This window comes from Ambystoma mexicanum, chromosome 3p (genome assembly GCF_040938575.1).
Source record: "Ambystoma mexicanum isolate Mex_15411 chromosome 3p, UKY_AmexF1_1, whole genome shotgun sequence".
NCBI classification, from domain to species: Eukaryota; Metazoa; Chordata; class Amphibia; order Caudata; family Ambystomatidae; genus Ambystoma; species Ambystoma mexicanum.
The window spans coordinates 248,296,147-248,319,199 of NC_090925.1; positions in this window are offsets into that span (position 1 = coordinate 248,296,147).

Below are 23,053 nucleotides of genomic sequence, written 5' to 3' on the forward strand. Positions count from 1 at the left end.
ACAACCAGAAACCCGATTGACCGAACTCCCAGAACCTGTTCTAGTGGATGGAGAACTTGAGTTCGAAGTAAAGAACATCCTAGACTCCAAAATCTCCAAATCTAAATTATATTACCTGGTTGATTGGAAAGGATACGGCCCCCAGGAAAGGTCTTGGGAACCCTCAGAACATGTCCACGCACCTCGTCTGGTCAAGAAATTCCATCTGAATCACCCCGACAAGCCAAAACCCCTGGAGAAGACACGCTTAGGAGGGGCCTTGAGGGGGGGGGGTGCTGTCATGATCACTGCTTCCAAGGAGCAAGGACCAGCCCAACGTCCTTGGAAGCAGGCCCCTAACCTTCATCCTAGGCACCAGCCGGTCCCCACTGGGACCTTTTGGACCTTGTCCTGGCGCCGGTGGCACCAGGCTCATCAAAGTCACTGGTCCCGGCACTGGAAGCGCCGGGCTCATAATTTGTATGAAGATGCTTGGGTGGACTTACCTGCAGCAGACCATGCTGCTTACTTACCAGCCACATAGGAATCCTCTGTGAGCCGGGACTACTTTCTTACCTGGGTGGGGCAAGCTCCACTCCCTGGATACAACACTGGAACTCTTCTGGAACAGGAACTCTTTTCTTACCTAGGCGAGGCCGTGGAGGAAGACGCCTCATCACTCCAAGGCTATTTAAACCACACCCGATTGATGAAACGTGCTTCGCGTTATTCTGCATCTGCAGCAGAACTCTCACCGTGTCTGTTCCAGTTTTCTTCTTTACGATCCTGAACCTGCAAGAACAAACGCTTACCATTCCTGTATCCAGCCTTCAGTAGCACCTGCAAAGACAAGAAACAACAGGTTAGCACGGCAACCTTCACGCGCAGCGCTTTCCTCACCTGATCCATCGGCAGCTACCATCTCTTCACGCTGCTCCTCCGCCTGTGAAGACAAAAGCATAGTTATTCCTGTGTGGAATTACTTACCGGAACTCTGCGAATTCCGGTTTTCTTCAACGCTGCAATCCTGCACCTGAAAGACAAAAGAAGAGACATTAGACAGGTATTTTACTTGCGCGCCATCGCGCCCGCCACAATAGGGCGCCTGCAAATGCTCCGGCATTTCCAGCGTCTCTTCAACACCCGAACTCACAACTGCAAGGGAAAAGAGACAGTTATAGAGCTTTTGAAAAGCAGGCAACCGGCATTTACTTATGCATTTCCAAGCGCGTCATTCCAAGATTCTGGCTCGAACTTCGGCTTTCTTCACACCATCTTCTACCTCAAGAGCCCTGCAAGACAAATAGAAAAAGCATTATACAGAGCCCTGTTCCACATTAACGTGCCCACGCACCTAAAGACTGTAAGGACTTAAAAGGTGTCCGGAAACTCACCGTTCGTGCACTTAACGACGGTAGCAATCCTCTGATGTCAAGAGGCCTACGTTTCACCCAGTGAAGGAACTGGCAACGGCACCCTGCACCAGACGCAGATGGAGAGTCCCGCATTCACCTATCTAAGGTGAGCACGTTGACCTTGGGGCTCCACCGAAAAGCGAGGAAGGGAAAGGGAGAGAGATACCCGACAACCCCAGATCATTAACCCCTTATTTTTTCACCTGCAGATATCTCACTCTTCGAGTTAGACACACAGTGCGAAGAGGCTCAGCCCCGGAAGCCAATCGAGTCCTGCACTTCACTTTTCGAGTCACAGACACCATCCTGCCAAGACCGGCGCCTCCGTGGGAATCAGGTGAGCGTTACACATATCCCCGGGAAGTGTCCAGAAATGCCCAATATCGGCTGATCCCACTAAACGTCTTATACCGCACCTAGATGATGCCTTACAGGATTGCTAAATTCAGTAGTAAAACACAACCACTGTGCCCCTGGTGTGGTATGGAGGAGGCAGGGCTGATACACACATTCTGGGGATGTGTCCACGTGCAGCAGTTCTGGCAGCGAATTGAATGGGCCTGTAGAAAAGCTGGGATAGTACGATATGACTGGACCCCGATGTAGTGCCTACTAGGGGCACATCCCAGAATGAGTACATTTAAACATGTGGTCAAGTTTATGGACATGGTATGCATATTAGCTAAGAGAGCTATCGCAATGGCATGGAAATCAACAAGGGGCCCGCAATATGTCAGATGGCACAGACACTTTGAACACTGGGCAGATGCAGAGACCAGGGTATGGGGTGAAGGGGTGTCGGAAGAGAAAATGAGTACTGCATATGAATCCTGGAAAGTGTTGGTGTGGGACATGTTTCATCCATCTGATGACAAAACCTGTTGAACACACGAATTACCCATTGGTGATAACCACCACAACGATCTTGCATAATAGTAGATAGTGTTAACCCAGACAGTCTTCCCCAGATCAGAAGAAGTGTATGTTGCAAATAGTACCCATGGGCGCATAGGACCGAATGGATCACTTCGAACGAGCCACTGACTAAGGATGTGAAGAGAGTTCACTGTTTGTTATTGTGTTTTTGTTCTTTATAATCAGTTACTGTATGTGTGTAAGGATAGAAATGGCAGCACACAAACTGCTAAAGGAATGTAATTATTCTATAAATGCAAATACACATATTTTAAAATAAACTCAAAAGCTTCAATTCATTGGGCTGTACTGGATATATCCTTGGGAAAGACCTTGCCACCCAAGGTGAGGGCTCAACACATTCTGCAGATGGTCACCAAATTTCAGTGTGCCCAGCGTCTCCCGGGCTTCGACTTATTGAGGTTGCTTGGCCTCATGGCATCCTGCATTTTCCTGGTGCCAAAGGCACGCCGAAAATTAGATCCCTCCAATGGGCTCTCGGGACACAGTGGTCTCAATTCTTGGGCGACATGTCAGACCTACTTCAGGTTCCAAACAGGGTCCCACATGATCTCCTGTGGTGGGCCTGAGAGAACAACATTCTGAAGGAGAACCTTTTTGGCAACCATGGCCATAGAGAACGATAGTAATGGACGCCTCACTCACGGGGTTCGAAGCCCACACCAACCATCTGACAATCAGCGGGGGTTGGTCTCCATCATAGTCCAAACTACACATCAACCTTTTGGATCTGAGGGCCATCAGACTAGCGCTGAAGGCCTTTCTGCCCTAGTTATGGGGAAAGAATGTCCTGATAATGACGGACAACACAGTGGCCATGTACTACCTCAACAAGAGAGGAGGAGTAGGGTCACTACCACTGTGCAGAGGGGCAATGCAGCTCTGGGCAATACAAGAATAATCTCTTTATCGCTAGTTCACCTAGCTGGAGAGAAGAACATGGCGGCAGACAGTCTGAGTAGACAGAGCAGAGTCTCCCATGAGTGGGAACTAGTTCAGGAAGTCCTTCAAGAGATCTTCACCCTTTGGTGAACCCCTCAAGTGGATCTGTTCGCAACCAGTGTCAACCAGAAGTGCGAACTGTTCTGCTCCAGGGAATTTCCCCCAAGAGGAGCTCTAGGAGACGCTTTGGTGGTGGACTGGGAGTTTCCACTCCTGTACGCGCTTCCTCTAGTCCTTGTCATTCCTCACGTGATCAGGAGGTCGAGAAAGTTTGGGAAATCCATGATCCTAATTGCCCCGGGAGGACGTGGTACCCGGACCTTCTGGACATGTCCATCTGCCCTCCAATATGTCTTCCACAAAGAGGACCTTCTCTCGCGAGAGGAGGGGCGGGTTCTCCATCCAGAAGTCAAGACACTCAGCCTTCACGTAGAAGGATTGGGACCACCCGAATGACGTAATGGTGATGTTGCTTTTGGTCAGACGGCCAGCAACAAAGTCTTTGTACCGCTGCTGTTGCAATATAATTCTGCAGTTGGTGCAGGGTTAAGAATGTGGATCCTTTTCTATGCAAAACACGGGACGGTTATCTTTTCTGCTGCATTTGGCCAATCTGGGGCTCTAAGTTGGAACCATTAAAGGTTATTTAGCGGGCGCTTTCCAGCTTCAAGCGTTTGTCTGAGGTAATGTCATATTTTAAAATACCGCTGATACAATTTCTAAAGGGACTCACTAATGTGTTCCCTCCATCTCCTTTTCAGGTTCCCGTTTGGGACCTTAATCCTGTTTTGAAATTTCTAATGTGTGCACCACTTGAACCACTTCATTCATGTCCTTTTAGACTACTAGCATTCAAAACCATCTTGTTTGTAGTGTTAACATCAGCCCGTAGGGTGAGTGAGTTGCAGGCACTATCTTATAAACCAACTTTTTACGTTCATCCTTAAGGTCAAACCTTCATTCCTACCTAAGATTATACCAGATTTTCATCTGGGACAAAAGTTAGTATTACCTACTTTTTACCCACCACCTCATCCTGGCAAGGAGGAGGAAAGGTTGCACAGACTTGACCCGAGAAGGGCTCTGAGTATCTCCATTTCAAGAATGTCAAAGTTTCATCTAGATGACCAACTGCTTATAGGATATACTGGTCATAGACTGAGACAGGCTGTCACTAAACAAACCTTGTCCAGATGGATTATTTTAGCTATTACTGAATGCTATAGATTGGCTGGGAAAGATTCCCCAGAAGGCTTGAGAGCCCATTCCACTAGGGGCATGGCTACTTCTGCTGCTCTGCAAAGAGGGGTCCCAATAAAAAATATTTGTGAGGCAGCCACTTGGTCTACCATTCACACTTTTGCAAAGCATTACTGCATTGATTCCACCTCAAGTCAGGATGGAAGCAGTCCTTAATTCGGTTCATAACCCTTGATGACAAAATTCATACTCCCTCCGGCAAAACTAATACTGCTTTGGGAGTCTATCATAGATGAGGAATACGTGGGAGGATACAATCCATCGAAGAACAAGTTACTTACCCCTAGTAACGTTCCTTCGACTGGATATTCCTCCCAAGTATTCCGCATCGCCCCTCCCAGCCTACCCTCCAGTAGAATGTACACGTTATTGCAGTTTCCTCTCCTTCAGAGTCTAGGATGGTCTAAATGACATTAATGCTGGTAGTTCTACTGGTTCCATTGTTAATATCCCCGCAAAAATATTGCCATATGTTTGCAGCGATATTAAGGCATGGAACCTGCGGGGGACCCCCCTGCAACCCTTGCATTATTTTTAAAAGAGCGGGGGACACCCCTGCAATTCCTGCTCCCAAAATTATCCTGCCCAAAAATATTGCCTATGGCCGTTCCAGACAACCATATAAACAGTGATATTTTTGGTGGGAATGATATATAGTGATACCGTTCTACTGTAGGAAGAACACAAAAAAAAGAACTAAAGCCAACGGGCGCTGCCCGTTACATATATACCTTTAATGACATCATCCTCTAGACAGAGGCCCTTGAGGGACATTGTGTTGACCACATCGACGCAAACCGCCCTCTGACGAAAACATTTCTGAAGCTGGATATAGGAGATATCATAGATAAGGAATACATGGGAGGAACATCCAGTTGAAAGAACGTTAAGTAACTTGTTCTTATCCAACGGGGCACCTTTAACACAAAACTGTCTTTTTGGCCTGGGGTTTCACAAGACCCTCAGTATGGGTTTGGAGCATTCTCCTTTCTAAAATCCTCAAGGAAAAACGTCCTCTTTTCAGCCAGGCCAGCAAAGAGGATTTCAAAGAGGTAAAGGTCAGGTTAGAGTTGCAGCCTCTAGAGCAGGGAGGGGTCTCCAACCTTTTCGTTGGCAAGAGCTACTTGTAGTTAATGGCCAATAGGCGGGAGCTACTAGGGTGGTGATATCCAAGAGTATGAGAATTTCGACTAAGATGTTTTTGGGTAGTTTATTTGCTCTTCATATAAAAAGGAATACTGTATGTATTTACTGTGATATTGATAGACATGTCACTTTACATTCCTGTTTAGTTTTATAAATGTAAGTGGACAAGCACCAGAATGCAGTGCAGCTAGTAGTTTTCCATGTTTACTTAAATGTAAAATTGGCGTTATCGCTTGAATTCCTGTTTTGGGACATCCATAGAGGTGGGCTCCTCCATATCACGCCATATTCCACCCTACGGTTTAATACAGTTTGGGTACTAGAGCTTTAAAATGGGGAACTCAATATCTGAAAATATAAAAAAAATATTCACAGTTTTACCATAAACACGCAAAGCGAGATGTACCTTTTTTCTTACAAGCTGGCTCTCACACGGATTATTTTTCTATGTACACACACACGCGCGCTGAGAAAACTATTACAGCTGTATCTTTATTTCCCCCATTCTAATTGAAAGTCTACAATTACCAGCATGCAAAGAAATCCTAGCTGAAATCTAAAGAAACACAGTGAGACTGAAACAATCATAGCCCGTGCTTTGTTTTACACAGCATGCAGATTTATGCACCCAGGCCTTTTCTAATTTGCCATCATTTGAAACTCTTGGTGACAATGGCCACAGCACACATTTGGCATTTACTTTTGTTATTGATAGTTAACCCCATGTTGGGATGCTGCCCAAGCCCTTCAAGCCCAGATGCAGCCCCTCTGCTCACTGTGTACATAGCTTTTGACTGTTTACTTTACAGGAAGAGGAATGAGAGGGGGCGGGGGAAAGTCCCAGGGACTTTAGACACCAAAATAAGCACGCTGTGCTCATTTTGGGGTCTGATCAAAGAGCTACTGGAAAGCTTCAGGCAAGCTACCGTTAGCTCACGATCAACTGGTTGGAGACCACTGTTCTAGAGGCTCAGCTTACCCCACCAGCAAATGACACTCCAGTTGAGGTACACTCCCATGAATCCCTGATTGGGGGTTGCATAACCTTGTTCACCCACACATCGGAGGCGATAACATCAGATCGTTGGGTGCCAACAACTGTGGCAAAGGCTATTCAATCGAATTCATAGAATCACCTCGCCACCATCCTCGATCAAGAAGAATGTAGTTGAAACATCACTTGATTCTACAAGAAAACATTCTCATTCCATTAACAAAAGGAGCAATAGAGCTGGTTCCACCTCTAGTAGAGAACCAAGGAATGTATTCAGTGTACTTCCTGGTTCCAAAGAAATATTTAGCAATGCACCCTGTCTTGGATCTGCCCCCTACAAACACTTATGTCATGCCACAAAAATTCAGGATGATAACGCTGCAGGAGATAATCCCTCTGCTAAAACGGGGATTGCATGACAACATTAGACATGAAAGATGCATACTTTCAGATTTTAATGTTGGCAGTCCACGAAAACTACCTACGATTCAAAGTGGGAAACAAGGACTACCAACTCAAAGTGGCACCATTTAAAATAGCCTCAGCACCCGAGAGTTTACAGAGATCTTTGCAGTGGTGGCTGCACACCTACAGTGGCAGTCCATTCCAATGTACCCTTACCTAGACTGGTTAATAGCAGGCAATACACCTCAGTTGTCAACAGTCAATCTACTGTTTCAATTAGGTTTCTCTATCAAAGAGAAAAAACAAAGAGAAAAAATCCAGTCTAGTGCCCAGTCAGGTAAACCAATTTCTGGTGGCACTAATTCGAACAAAAGACTGCCTGGTGTTCCCCTCCAACATTAGGGTGTAAACCTGCTGTTGGAAATCCCTCAATACATAGTCCGTCCTTGGGTAACCGTGCAAAAGGTCATGCACCTTCTGGGAATGACTTCCTGTATTTACCTTGTGCTGCACGCCCGGTTGCACATTGGTCCTATGGAATAGTGGCTAACAAAACAATGGTTGCAAGCAAGCTGTCTGTAGGGCGATCTAGTGGTGGTTTCGCACCTCTGGAGCTATCTATGCAGTGGTGGAACAAGGAAAACCTTTTAAAAGGCAAATCGTTAAACATGTTTAGGGGAGTTTTCCTAAAGTCTACCAATAGGTGAGACTTTTTAAAACGATCTCTTGGTATACAGGCCCCAACTCTTACTATATGTCTGTACTACTCATGGGTTTGGTAGAATGGCAGAGCAGCAGGGATTATTTTAGGAGGAGGAGCTGTAGTTAAGTACAATTAACTCTATAAATGGTTAGTCCCAAAGAAACTCTTACACACTTGTAGCTATAGTAAAATAGATATTTATTTTATATATACAAGGCAGTTATTCAGGTAAGTACTATTTTAACTAATCAACACAATAGGAAACATAAGCAATGCTTCAGGTGAGTAAACCAATAGTAGGGAGTAATACAGATCATTAACACTGTTAAATGGTAAGTAAAATCAGTTGTTATAGCAACTCATAAAATGTTCTGTCGCTGGAAGAAAAAGAGGTATTAAATACCAGCAACATCAGTTCAACACTTAAAGTCTTGTAATATTTTTCAGAGGCTTAAGGCTTCAGCAGTCCATCCCTATCTAGGTATGAGTTTTTCAAAGTCTGATTGGAGGGAAAGCAGATAAGGCACAGCAGCAGTAAAGGCAAAGTTCCAGAGGATTCTTGAATTACAAGTAGGATGCTTTTGAGGGTCAAAAGGTTTCCGGGACCTTGGGAAAGGCTCCCTATAGGCACACAAGTGTCAGGCCTGGGCAAACGTATGGGTGAACACCCAACCCCCACTGGAAGGGGCTGCAGATGTCTCTTATCATCTTCAAATCTTCTGTTCCAGTGGTTGACTGGCCTTCTGCCTCAGGAACCTCAGCTTTTACCAGGATTTCACATTCATCCTGTGCAAACTCTCCCTGCAGTTCACAGAAACGGGCAGGTGTCTGTCCATTCAGAACAGCCAGTGCCCCCCAGTGGGAACTGGCTCCTTTCAGGCACAACAGAAGACAACAGATAGCAGAGTTTCAGGATCCTCCAATACTTCCTGTCCTCGCAGACACTGTAGCCTTGACGGGCTACACAAAGGGTTCTTGCTGAAGAAAAAAACTCAAACCAGGACCTCCTCTACCCAGAATGGTAGAAGGACCAAGAAAGAACCACACAAGAAATGGCAACAAAAAAAGAAGCCGCCATGTTTGAACAAAGGTGACCCTTCTGTGCATAGCCACAGCTGGGAAGACAGCATGCAAGCAAATATAACAAAACAGTCGGTAGAACACGTCCACTGCCACACTTGTATGTGTGTTACAGTAGCAGAGAGAAAGGGGATACTAAGTTACCCCTCAGTACTTCACATAGGGTGGTGTGTGCTGATCTGTCAAAAGGAAACGCTAAGAAGGATAAAAAGTATCCCTCTAACCTTTAACGGGATTGCACAAAAAGATTGTATCTAAAATGCTGAATGCACGTTTAGAGCACATTCAGCATAGATGAGATCCAAGCCCATAATACCAAACAGAGGTGCGGGGGTGTCCCCTGCACACATTATAGGAAGTGCGGGGGACAAACAGCCAAAATCCCATAAGGCTGAATTATAATATGCAGGCTAGTGGGCTCCGTGATTTTGTAATTTGGTCTTTCGGGATACGATATTATAATGTACATCCACCTTGAACAGTAGTTTCAAAGAAAAATTAAAGAATCTAAAAAGGAGAGCCCAAAGGGCTCCCAGCAACACTACAAATAGGGTGCTGTGTGCTGCAAAAAGAAACACAGATGCCTTTAGAACTATAGGGAAAGCATGACTCCATAAAATGAAGTAAAAACACAATGAACAGGGTTCCTATGGTCCGAACAAAAACAATGAATGAGGGATTTGGGAGGATATGGCTGGCCTCATTCAGAAGAACAAGATAAAGGTGCAGAAGTCCAGCTATTTTAACTAAAAAGACAGGTGTTTGGGGCGTTCTCGCAAGGAGATGGGGTTTGGCCTAACACTGATCAATTTCCCTAGCAAACACCCCAGCCATCAGTGCCACGCTCTACAGATGCATTGCTAATAGGGTGGGGAGCTCTTTTTCTCCATTAGACTGCACATGGTCTGTGGACACAAGCATTAACCAAAAAACATAACCTTCTAGGACTACTAGCAGTCTTCAAATCTCTTCAAGCATTCAAACGACAGCGAATACAGAAGCTAGTGCCCTTATTAACAGACGGCACTACAGCAAAGGTCTACATAGACAGCGAGGAACACTCTCCAGGGCTGTGCAGAATAGCCCAGAACATTTGGCTGTGGGCACTAAAACACATGTTTCTCCTAGCACATATTCCAGGGGAACACAATTCTGTGGCAGACTTACTAAGCAGAAGTGTGGTACTGCCCTCAGAAAACGAATGGTAATTGAATGCAGAGGTCCTACATAAAAACATTCTCCACAACTGGGGGTTTCCAGACTTGGACATCTTTGCTACACAAGAGATTGCACAATGCCAAGACCATGCATTCAGATTTCCCCAGACAAGATCCAAGGGGAACGCTCTGTTAACGAACTGGTCAGGGAAATGTGCGTATGCTTTTCATCCCCAATACCACTTATCAACAGCTACACCGGGAACAAGTTCCTTTAATCCTAATAGCTCCAAGGTGGGTGCGACAAACATGGCTTTCACACCTACAAATGAAGTATCTTTGTCCTCCAATGAAACTACCATGCCCATACAACATGTCACAGAACAAAGGGACAGTTATCCAACCATGCCTTCAGACACTGAACTTAGCAGCTTTGCTCCTGAGGTCATATAATTTTAGTTAAGGATGCACAGACTTCAAATACAAGACACTGCTATTTTAACAAATGGAAATGTCTTGTCTTGTAGCGTAAATACCATCAATCCAATTGACTGTTCACCATCACATATAGTACACAATGTACTATATCTTTTAGACTCTGGGCTTAGTCCTCAATTCTTGACGAGAACAACCCACTGCTCACTCAGCCTACAACACGTCACAGAATAAGTTTTCATGGTGAAAGATGCCTGTGGTTACAGCATTCATTGAGGGTGTTAAGAAGTTCTACCCGCCAATTTCAAACCCAACTCCCAGCTGGGACTTGAATGTTGTACTTGCAAGACTCATGGGGGCCCCCTTCGTAATGACGCACAAAGCCAGTCTTAAACATCTAAATTATAAATCTGCTTTCCTTGTTGCTATTACATCTAAAAGAAGAATTAGTGAATTACAAGCACTTTTAGTGCAAGATCCTTTTATCATTATTCACAAGGACAAGGAGTACTACGCACGCCTCTCGCTTCTCTCAAATTCGTCTCAAAGTTCCATGTAAATCAGTCCATAGACCCTCCTACTTTCTTCCAAGACTCCAAAGATGCAGCAGAAGGAAGCCTACATACTCAGATGGGTCATCGTGTGCTGCCTTCAAAAGACTAAACCACTCAAAAAAGACCACCGCAGATAAAGAATGATCCAATCTCCAAATCGGCTATTTCAAAATGGATTGTCTGATGCATCCAACTTGGTTATTCTCTTGCCAAGCGAACATTACCATTCAAACCCAGAGCACACTTCACTATGGGCACAGGGGCAACCCTAGCTTTCATAGAAAATGTGCCCTTGAATGCCATTTGCCAAGCTGCCACTTGGAGTTCTATTCATACCTTCACACGTCCCTGTTTAGATGCAGATTCTAAAGGTGACACACAGGTGGGTCAGGCTGCGTTAAAACCTCAACCCACCTCCTTTTCCCAAGTACTGCTCACTAATCTATGCAAATCATGTGATTCTAAGCAGATCCACAAGCTTCAGAAGGCATACATTACTCACTGTAATCATATTTCTGATGCTTGTGTCAGCTTAGATTCACATTCACCAACCCTTCCTCCCCTCTTGGAGTTGAAGGTTCTAGGGCAAATCATAGATGTTTCACACCTCATCACAACTTAGCTTTGTCCCTGCATACACTTGTCTACCTCTATAATCTGAGGGACCTTGATGTGTAAGGGATCATGGGTACTGTACATGTTGCACTAGGGATATTACAAACCTGTCCAGTCAATGTCCCTTTTCGAACTTTGAAAACTGTATGTGCAATACTCTGCATCTGCCACTAGATGTCCGCCTGTGCAAAGCATGTGAATCCAAGCAGATACAAGCATCAGAAATACAATTACTGTGAGTAAATGCCATATATAGCCCCAGTAAGTCATATACTGGTGAGTAAAACAGTTCCTAGCTTTTTGAGGGCTTTTGGCAACAAGTTATGCCAAAGCCCAACAACTGTAAAACTTTTCAAAATTATTCAAAACTTTTACAGGTGGCGATAGGGATACAGGTAAGTACCGCTATAACTTACTCCCCATACTCTGACTTTCCTCATACTTTGCAGGTCATCAGAGGTCTGTTTGCTCGCTGTCCACTCCGGTCCAAGAAGCCCAGGAGCTGCGGGTGCAAGACTTAAATTCCGGTCTGGTCCAGGAGCTGGTGCAACCTGTTCTAGTGGATGAAAGTATACCACACTGATGCAGTACTCCTCTAGGCACTTGTCCAGACAAGGGAAAGCTGATTTTGCTGAAAGTCACTGATGCACAGTAACAGAAGGGGGACACGGATGTCGTGGTCAGTCTGCTTCTCATCTCTGGTCCCATGCAGAAGGGACTTTAGTAGAGCAAGCTGAGAATCCGCAAAGTTCCAAGCCAAAACTTGAAACAGCTTCTTTACCGCGGTAGCCCAAACTGGTCTTGGTTAGTCCACAATATGGTCCAGGAATGCTTTGGAAGACTCCAGATGGCAGGGCACTGATCAGATGTCCGGAATGGTTGGTCCCACCACGCCAAGGGTCGAAGTACCATTGAAGGACTTCACCAGACTGGGCTCCACCAGGACTGCAGCAAACGTTGGTCACCAGGCCTCCTTAAGATGGGTCCATGGGTCTTCCAACATCTCCATAGCTGTGCAGGATACTTGGCTCCTTGCAGAATCTCTGGGTAATGGCTGCAGGACTCCTCCTGTTCCAGAAACACGAGTGAGATGCAGCGCACCCAATGGAAGATCGGCCCCTCACCCACACACCCTAGCAGTGGTCAAATCAGGATCACTGAGGGTGAATCTCATGCATACTCTCTAGACATACCAAAACCAGTGTGTGTTGAAAAGCATGGCCATAAAAGGAATTTCCTGGCAAGGAACAAACGAAAAATCTCATGGCACAGCCATGTTGGGACACTAGCCACTGTTCGCCTTCTCGCATTTACGCCTTTGGTTACTTCCAGGTGTGCGTAGTACTCCCTTGACTTTGTGAATTCTTTATGCGTGGGCACATCTAAAGTAACCAAGAAATCCCTTTGAGTGTAGTCTAGCGTCATACAAAAGAAACCCTATTGCACTGCATTGTAAATTACCCAAAAAAAGAACATGGAAACTGTTTCCCAGTACTGACAGTCTGAAGGATTGGCCACTTTCCCCATAACAATGAGCAGAGGTGCAGCGGAGTGAAGCTGAAGGCTTCACTTCACTGGAAAATGTCAGGACAGCATACAAAAACAAAGTTTGGGCTCCATAGAAATGGAAGCAAAGTAGCTAAAAAGGGAATTTTTTAAACTGTTATGCACTCAAAATAGCTTTACACACCAAAACAATCAGTGCAGGCACTGAAACCGACTGTTTCGAAAATAGTAGACAGACCAAGGTATGGATACACAGGGAGTATACCTCTACTTTAGTGACTAGACTAAAGAAAGACACAGGCTCAAGGAAGCCAAGAAGAAAAGGTTGTATTTCCAGTCCATGACACCCCTTATAGTGGTGCTTGGACTGAAGTTTGGTTTGAGACACTAAACAAAATGGCTTATTTCATGGAGTTTTTAGTAAAACACGCTGTTAAGCGTAAGCATGTCGTTCAGGAGTAGCAGGAACCACCATCTAAAATAACCAGAGTAGAACCTACAGATTGTTATGAGGAGTCCATAATTGAACTGGATGCAGGTGAGGTTTTTCTGGAGGACCTGGCACTTAGCCAGATGACTATATTGTCCCATCTCAGATATCATTGAGGACCCATGTTAGAGTAGATGTCTTTCTTTGTGTGATATCTCCATGTGTCCTCCAGCACTCTTTTGCTGGACACCTGGATTTTTTGCTAATTCTTCTGAGTGAGTGGGAACCTTTTTCCCCACTTATCCGTCCTTTTACTCTGGGGCTTGGAACTTTTTTCACCACTTTTTGGTATTTATAGTTCGAATCCTTCTTTCCTTCAATTTTCTGGCATCTACCTTTTACTAAAGCATCACACCACACCTATGTAGTGTTTGTGGGAGTTACTTTATTTTCCTGACTAGTTCCTAAAGTTAGCACTTTAAGTGGAGTGCTGAGGGGAGACCATCTATCCCGTTTGTTGCCTCTCCAGTAACTTTGTGTTACTGTGACAGGTCCATCTGTTCAGGCTGCTGGCAGTGTACCTTTTGCATGACACTTAACTTTTATCATAGGCTGTCTTCGCAGCTGTGGTAGGGGACACAAGAGACACCATTTACCCAAAATGGTTTTATTTTAAGCCCTGAACACAATTACTTGCCCTTTCTAGATCCTTCTATGTATCTGGGTGGGGAGGATTATCTTGTCCCTTTGTCTTCACTGTGCTTCCCAAGGAAAGGGTCTCTGAATGTCTAGCAGGCCAGGAAGTGGGGAAAGTGACAAACTCCTGTCCTTTGTCCTTGTTGTACCCGATTGGGAGGCTGTCCCCAAGTTTGAATGGTGCATGGGGTATGATTGGTGGACTTGGCCAGTGTTCCTGGTTACATTTTAAGGGTGCTGGAGCTGAAACTCTGATTAGAACACTGTAACAGAAGATTCCAAAAGGATTAAGCAAGAAGTCACCAGCAACTTCGAACGACCTCCAGAGCCCATTGAGTCACCGTTACTGGCTGAGCGACAGGGAAAATATGAAGAGGACAACTTCCTCCCTTGGACTAGTGGGCCTAACCAGTCCCTAGATGAACTACAATTTGCACCATCTTTAGAAGAGCTGCGACCTCCACGGCCTGCAAAATCCCAATACCCAGGGTTCTGTGCTGCTCCTTTGTGCATCATCTCCAGAAGTGCGGTTTTGCCTGCAACTTCAAAGGCATCCTCCTAAACCTGCATTGACTCAAACAGGCTCACGAAAGTCCCCTCACCAGAGTTGTGGACCGAGAAGAATTGACCTCCAAGACAACTGTTACACCACCGAACCTGAAAAAGGTACCAACAAACCAGGACCAGGAAGATCCCTTGCTGGGTGTCTTTCTGCATGAGAGCTGTTGCCAGATCTTCAGAAATCCCCTTCTCCTGTCTCCAAGACCAAGAAAACCAACAGTCTGCTGTTGCCTCATCGCTGGAACCGTCCTGCTGCAATTGCTTCTTCACTTGAATGTACTGTTCCTCTCCTGGTATAACCTACCTGGAGCCTGCTTGCTTGATCCTGCGACTCTGGGGGCTGCAGATAGCTGGATCTTGCACCCTCCAATGTCCCCATAGTTACATTGGGTTGGACACTGACTTTGAGATTCTCAACAAAGATACAAATGGGGCAATATATCCAACTATTGCAATCTGTTAAAATGGGAGTACCATCCCGTTCAACTGCAGCCCTAACTAGGGCTCTCGATTCTAGGATAGATAAACATTTTAAACCAGTGCCTACACACCCAGTTTTTATCAAGGGTCACCTGAAACTGGATTATCTGGTAGTTACTACCACCCACAAGAGAGCTGGGTCTCCTTTAGCCACTTCTGAGGCTCTGGCAGATGGAGTAGGAAGATGTACGCACTAAAAAAAGTAGCTACGTATGTTGCTTTCCAAATGCACATTGCAAATAATCCTTCCCCTCATGGGCAATTTTAACATAACTCAATGGGACCATCTATAAGACATACGTGGCAGCATCCATGAGCCTGTCGGTTGAGATACTGAAAACTATATGAAGGCAAGCAAATTGCTAACCCAATTATAAAAAATACTCTTGATGCTGCAGATACAGATGGTAGAATATTGGTAGAAGGTACACTAATTTGTGCGTGGCTTAGAAATTCGGGTTTCAGACCAGAAACGCAGGCCATGCTACTAACGTACCAAAAGAGATGATGGCTGTAAGGTTTAGAATTTATCTCAACATCTTGCATTGATCTGGCCAACCTTCCACACCATCGGTCTTCGCCTGTCCGGAAATACAGAAAGGGAAAAGACCATGTGCAAATCAGGTGTGGTTCCACCCCAAAAGGGGCAGTCCAGCCTGAACTGCTTGGTCACATCCCTTCTGCACGAGACCTCAAGCATTCGCACTCATGCTACTAACATGCCAGTAGATGATGTCCTGTTTGGCAAGGAAGGAACACGAGACACTTGAGGTTTATTTGCAATTTGTGGCAGGTTCTTGGTAGAGGAGGACATTTGCCAACCGCTGCACTTTTCATGGTCAAGGCTACACATAATCCTCAGCCTCAGGTTATATAAGTAGATGTATCACTTCTGTGCCAAATCTCCTTCACCTGAGAGACCCCCAGTACTTGTTGCTGGACTCCCGGGTTTTTTGATCTGGCTCCTGAGTGAGTGGGAGCCTTTTTCCCGACTCACTCATTCGTTTACTCTGTATATGGGAACCCTTGTTCATTACTTTTGTATTTTATTGTGTGGAGTCCTGTTTTCCTCCATATTTTGTATGGCATCTATAATTTGCTTTTGTAGCACACCACACTTTTAGTGCTATTGGGAGCCCTTTGGGCTTCCCTTTGTGTTTTCTTTTATTTTCCTTGTGGGAAAACATGTTCCTATGGGTAGAGGGATACTTTTGATCCTTTTCATATTGTGAGATCAGCACACACCACTTTATGTGGAGTGGTGAGGGGTTACTTACAATCTCCTTTCTCACTGCTCATGTAGCATTTCTGTTACAGTGGCAAGCATACCTGAATGGCTGGTGGCAGTGGACGTGTTCTACCGACTTTTGTGTTTGTTTACTCATAGACTACACAGCCCTAGTAATGCACAGGAGGGTCATCATTGACCCAAATAGTGGTTTCTTTCTTTTTTTGCCATTTCTTGTGCTTGTCCTTTCTTGGTCCTTCTGCCTTGTTGGGTGGGGAGGTCTGGTTTGAATTTAGTCTTTGGTGGGAATCCCTTGGGTAGCCGCCAAGGATCCAGAGTGTCTGTGAACACAGGAAATGAGGGAAGTGTCTGTGAACACAGGAAATGAGGGAAGAGTCTGAAACTCTGAAGCCCTTTCTCTTCTGGCTTGCCTGCCTGGAACCAGTTCCAATTCCAAAAGGACAGCCACCCCCCAAATTTTGAATGTAGCATGAGTGCTGATGGATTGGGTTCCTGGACCCTGGATCCTGAAGCTGAAGACAAGTCGACCACTGGAGCAGAATAAACTGAGATGACCAGAGACTGCTACAGCCCTTTCCAGTAACCAGTGAAGCCTGCTGACGTGGCTGCTGCTGTCCTGACCCCATTTCCGAATCAACAGAGAAGATCCGATGAGGATGACTTCCTCCCATGGACTGATGGACATAATTTGTCCCAAGACAACCTACAATATGAGCCATCCCACGACATTCTGCGTCCATCCTGGGCTGCAAACTGACAGAACACTGGAACCTGCAAGCATCCTGCAGTGCATAGTCTTCCAAAGAACGAAATTTCCTGAAACCTTGGTGGACTCCTACTGGACCTCCAGAAGCAAGATTCCACTCCTCACAGTCCCTTCAACGGAGAGCAGAGCAGCACCAAGTAAGCAAGGTGAATCGACTGAACGAAACCCGTTTTTCACTGGTCTCTCTTAAAAGGTGCCGAAACCACAGATCCGCATTGGAGCACAAAGAATCCTTTGCTGGGAGCCCCTCTCTTGACTGCTGCTCTGAAATCCCTCCTTTCATCACCACGACCAAGCAACAGGAGACTGGGTCTGCAGCTGCAACCATGTGAAAGCATCCAGCTTAATCTTCATTGCTCCGAAGGTACTGTGGGACTTGAGCTAATACTTACCTAATGTCATTCTGTTTCTCCTGTGTTGGGGGGGTTAATTTGTGTGTTTGGGAGTTCACTCATTCACGTTGGCCCAGGCCTTCTGCTGTAACACATGCAGGGAGTCTTCTATGAAGACCCTGAACCCTTTTTCCCACAAGAACTGTTACGTAACTTCTCTAGAAGATTTCCGCAGGTAGACTGAAGCTGAAACAGCAGTATGGCAAGACGCGGGTAATAGAGGAGGGGAGAAAGAGGCAGAAACCCTGACAGCCTGGAAACATTTAGTGGCCATACTATATGGGTCCACCCAAAACTGGTTGATGACACAGAAATGGGAATCCCTTTGGAAGAAGGAGATGCGGACCGCGAAGTGGAGTAGGCTCGAATGGTGGGGGTTGGGGGGGTTTGAGAGGGGCAAGCAGTAGACAGTGAATGATATTCACAAATTGGAATTTAAGGACATGCACTGCAAAGTTTTGTTGTATGTTTGTTTGTGACAAAATCAATTAAAAAAAATTCCACAGGTACTCTTGACTTTTCTACAGCTTGTGCATGCCTTTTTGATCCACCACCCCCTTCTGACCCTGGAAGAGACGACCGAAGCCTAAGCTCTGTGAAAAGATTAAGTAACTTATCTTGTGGTGTTGTTTCTATCATAAGGATCTGAAACAGAGTTGTACAATTATTGCTTACCTTTGAGTTGCCATTCTAAAATGTATATCTAAAGTTATTACTTACCTTTGAATTGACAATACTCTAAAAAATGACTAGTATTGTACTCCCTTGCTACTTCAGGTAGTGTAACTGTATTATTCCTGAAACAGAATAAGCTACAAGTGTTGCCAATTACTTAATTGCTCATGTTGGTAGTATAACCATATTATTCAGAAAAGGAAACAGAATAGGATACATATTTTTACCACAAAGTTATTACTTACCTTTGTAATAATTTTTAGAATTACCTTATGTAATTCAAAGTTCATACTTACCTCTTAAGTTGTTTCCGCTATTTTCTTTTTTTTGTGTATAGTTTATTACAAACATTTACATTTCTCTTTATCATAAATATGTCTGTAATTTCCTTCCAATTCTCAAAAGATAGAACCCACAACAGAAGATAGAAAAAAATCAGAAATTAGAGACAAAATAAATAACATTATCTTCCCACAAAGGGGAGACCACTCGATTTGTCGTGCAATGTTTCATCAATGAGACTGTGTTACATTCACGTATTCTGACTAAACGTCTTTGTCTCCAGAACATGAAACATTTATTTTAGGAAGTCGATAATGGCGTAATTTACTTTCTGATCTTCCATTTCATATATCAGATCCCATCATTTTTCTGCATCCAAACCCACTTATTGTCTATTACATTCCCCAACTGGATCATTCACAGATCCTTTAGATCCGGGCAGAAATGACAAAGATGTTTCAGAGTTTCTCTCTCTTTGTGGCAAAGTCTACATAGTTCTGATTCATCTTTTTTGTATCATTTTAAGGTTGTTCTGTTTTGCAGCACATTTAGTTGAAATCTCATTAGCATTCTTCGATCTAAAGTATTAGGAAACTTTCTCAAATAAGATCTTGTTTGGTTCAAATTCCCAATGGAGTCGTTATTTAGACAGTGAATTTTTGCTTGTTATGTCAGCCCAATTTATTGCTAAAATGTTCCTTTTTTTATCAGCAACAGATTTTTACACGTTTCTTTTTTCTAAACCCATTTCAAGAAGTGAAGATTCAGATTTCAACTTCCAGCTCTTAATGATAGCATCATCTTCGCCATTCTCTCTGTACTATGAGCTGTGGCGGGGAAGGATTTATTATAGTTTTCCTGTATAACGTGATGCTATTCCATTGGATTATCGCATATGCCGAATTAAGGCCTAATTCATGGAGTATAATGGCGGCAGGTATGGCTTGAGGTAACTGTAAAATCTTTCTCCAAAAATGTCATTCGAGACCATCCCATGTCTTTCTGTATACCCAGGCATGCTTCTGCTCCAAATATTAGCACAGGTCTTACTTTCTGTTTATAGAAATTCAGGATCGGCGTCAGGGAAAATGTTCCGAATCTCTTGCCCATGGCTCTTCCTTGCGCAGTCAACTGTCTTGTTTTTTTTCCATAGTTTCTATGCATGGACTTTCACTCTTGAGTGTGTTCATTTGGGCTCCAAGATATCTCATTTCTTTGACTGCATTAAGTTTCATATTATCTAGCCACCATGTATTTTTCAGATGTTTTTGATAAGACCTCTCTCCATATACCATGATGACTGTTTTCTACGGATTTATCTTGAGTTTATTTCTTTCAATATAGGCTTGAAGTAGTAGGAGTTTTCTTTGCAGACCGATTTTTTGTCATCTCAAGGAGAATTATATCATCTGCGTAAAGGAGCCATCCTACCTCTCTCCCATTTATTTTTGGCGGGAACGATCTGTCACTAGTTAACTCTACTTTGATGTCATGATTATAGAAGTTAAAGAGGGTTGCTGCCAATGGGCAGCCCTGCTTCAAACCCTTAGTTGTTCAGATTTTTTGGGACAAATGGCCTTGTCTGTCCAATCTCACTTGTAAGATTGTGTTTGTGTACAATTCCGTTATGGCTTCCAGTAGGTCATCTGGGCATCCCTTAACTTTCAGTTTTTTCCACAGCAAGGTGAGATTGATACTATCACAAGCCTGTCTTAAATCAACACTCGCAAGATATATTTTCTCTTTGTTTTTCATGGGTCAGTGTTTCAACAGATTTAGGAGTTGCAGGTTTACATTACATCCTATATCACTCACAAATCCGGTATGATGGATATCGATGGAGGCTGAGTCTTTCCATTCCTTAAGTCTTTTCAAAATTACCACAGCGAAAAGCTTCCATATCACGTCTAGTAATGCGATAGGTCTGTAATTTTTAGCCTCGTGCCTGTCACCTTGCTTAAAAATCAGAATTATTATTGCATTCTTCCATGATTGAGGGATTCTTTTTTCTTCAAATATTCTTGCAAAAAGAATTTTGCAGTAATAGGCCCAGTTTTCCGGCGCTTCCTTTATGATGGCGTTAGATAACCCGTCTGGGCCGGTTGCCCTTGAGGAACTAGATCTCTTTATTAATCTCAGAATGTCCTCTTTATCAGCAGCGAGAAGCCATCCATGTTTGCCACTCGGTTCGGTTTTATTCAAGGTCATCTGTGGTATTTCATTTGCGTTTCCAAGTAACTGTTCAAAATGATTTGTCCATCTCTCTTCTGATATTGGATTATCTAAAGTTGACATGATTGATTCACCCTTTTCCTTCCATAATTTCCAGAAATATTGGCTATTTGCAGATGACCGCAATCTTAACATTTGTTCTGCATCATTTTGCAGTATGCTTGACTTTTCGCTTTTTAGACAATTTCTGTATTTTTGCAATCTTTTCTTCCTATGGTCTTTACTATTTAGTGGGTATATTTCTTTTAGTATCCTAATGTCTTTTCTTGTTCTATTTTTTTGTTCAATTATTTTTTTGTTATATACATGCGTATGTATGAATTTAGGTTTGAGTAGTCCTTTATTGATTTCCCTATATGCTGTTAGAGATTGTTCGTATTCCACCTCCTCTTTATTGATGTTCAAGGAGGATCTTAATTTGTTGATTAAATTCATTGTATCTTTTAGATAAATACGAATTCTATTTAATACTCCTTCTACTTCTATTTTATGGTGCCAGCCAGGCCTATGTTTTGATACTGTTGCTCTCAGGGTTACAATTATTGGGTCATGATAACTATAATCTGATTTCTCGACCTTCAATCTCATCACACTTGGTAATATATTTCCTGATACAAAACAGTAATCAATTGTTGCTTGCATTTTGCCATTCGTCCAGACAGCGGCTGCCGGGATATCCCCTTCGGTGTTACCATTTAGCAGGTAAAGATGTCTTCCATCTCCTCTAGCCATCCTTTTCTTCTTTTGCCCTTCATTGATGTTGGTTGTTTCTGTTTTTGTTTTCCACTTTGATTTTCTATAAGACAATGGGCCTCATTATGAGTCCGGCGGTAACCGAGGCGGTAAAACTGCCTGGTTACCGCCGGACTCGTATTACCATTCCACCTCCGTGATTCCCGGAATTACCGGGGCATTACAACACCCGTTTTTCGGGAATCACGGAGGCGGAATGGTGTTAATCCCCATTCCCATTGAGTCCTATAGGACTCAATGGGAATGGGATCATGGAAACACCGGCAGCATCTCGTAATGCTGCCTGTGTTTCCTCGTCTGCCTGCAGGCGGTCGGTGTTAAACCCGCCAGGTCAAACCTGTCGGGAACATCACCTCCCGCCTGCAGGTGTCGGGATCAGGCGGTCCGGAAACAACGGTGGTGGCGGGTTTATCGCCACCGTTATTTCTGCACCGCCTGATTTGTAATGAGGCCCAATTTGTTTAAATCTCCACAAATAAAAATCCTGTGTTGGGATCATCTTCCAATTCACTGTTTGCAGAAATAACAAAACCTCTTTTGCGTCTGGATTCCAGTAGAGATTCATTAGTTTACAACATTTCCAGGGATTTCCTTTTGATTGAGCTGGATACTCATTATTTGAATGAACGGATTCAGATTCTTTATTTGGGTAATTTGAAAATTTGTGGTATTTTTTTATCAGAAGCATTAGACCAGATGATGGTCTACCTTTGATTCCACCCCTAGCTGGATTCAGGAAAATAGTATGACCAGTCAGGTACAGTGTTTTTTTGAGTCAAGTTTCCTGTAAACAAGATATATCCGCCTCTAATATTTTTGGAAATGGGTCATTAAACAAATTACTGGAACCTCGTGTGTTCCAAGTACCTATTTTCCAAAGACCATCCATGGTCACCTTCTGGCTATATTCTTGTCGTTTTGAGTCAAGCGCTCCTTCAAGCCAGTTCCAAGAGTCATTCGTTTCCATCATTTCAACCTGGTTCAGTCTAGGTGCTATCTTTGGAATCTCAAATCGATTTTTGCATTGTATATTTATTTAGATTTTTTGTAAAGTCATTTTTGATCCTATTTGTGGTTGTTGATGCCCATTGAGGTCCTTGTTCATCTTTGGGGATTGCTTCTCAGAATCCTTTATACAGATGTTTCCACTTCATTCCCAACACTCTGAAGGGTTCATTTGGGCTATATTTCTCCCTTTTGTTGAGTGGAAGATATTCTCATGCATCTCATTGTGATTCATCATTTCGGTTTGTCACTTCAAATCCAAGAGAACCCAGGTCACTCCTTGTTTCCATGATCGTTGCCAGCACGATGGGAGAGCCTAAGGCCAGGATGATCTTGTCCGTAGCCTTCTCATCAGGAAAGGTTACAGTTATGTCTTTCGATGAGATTACTCGAAGTCTAGGTATG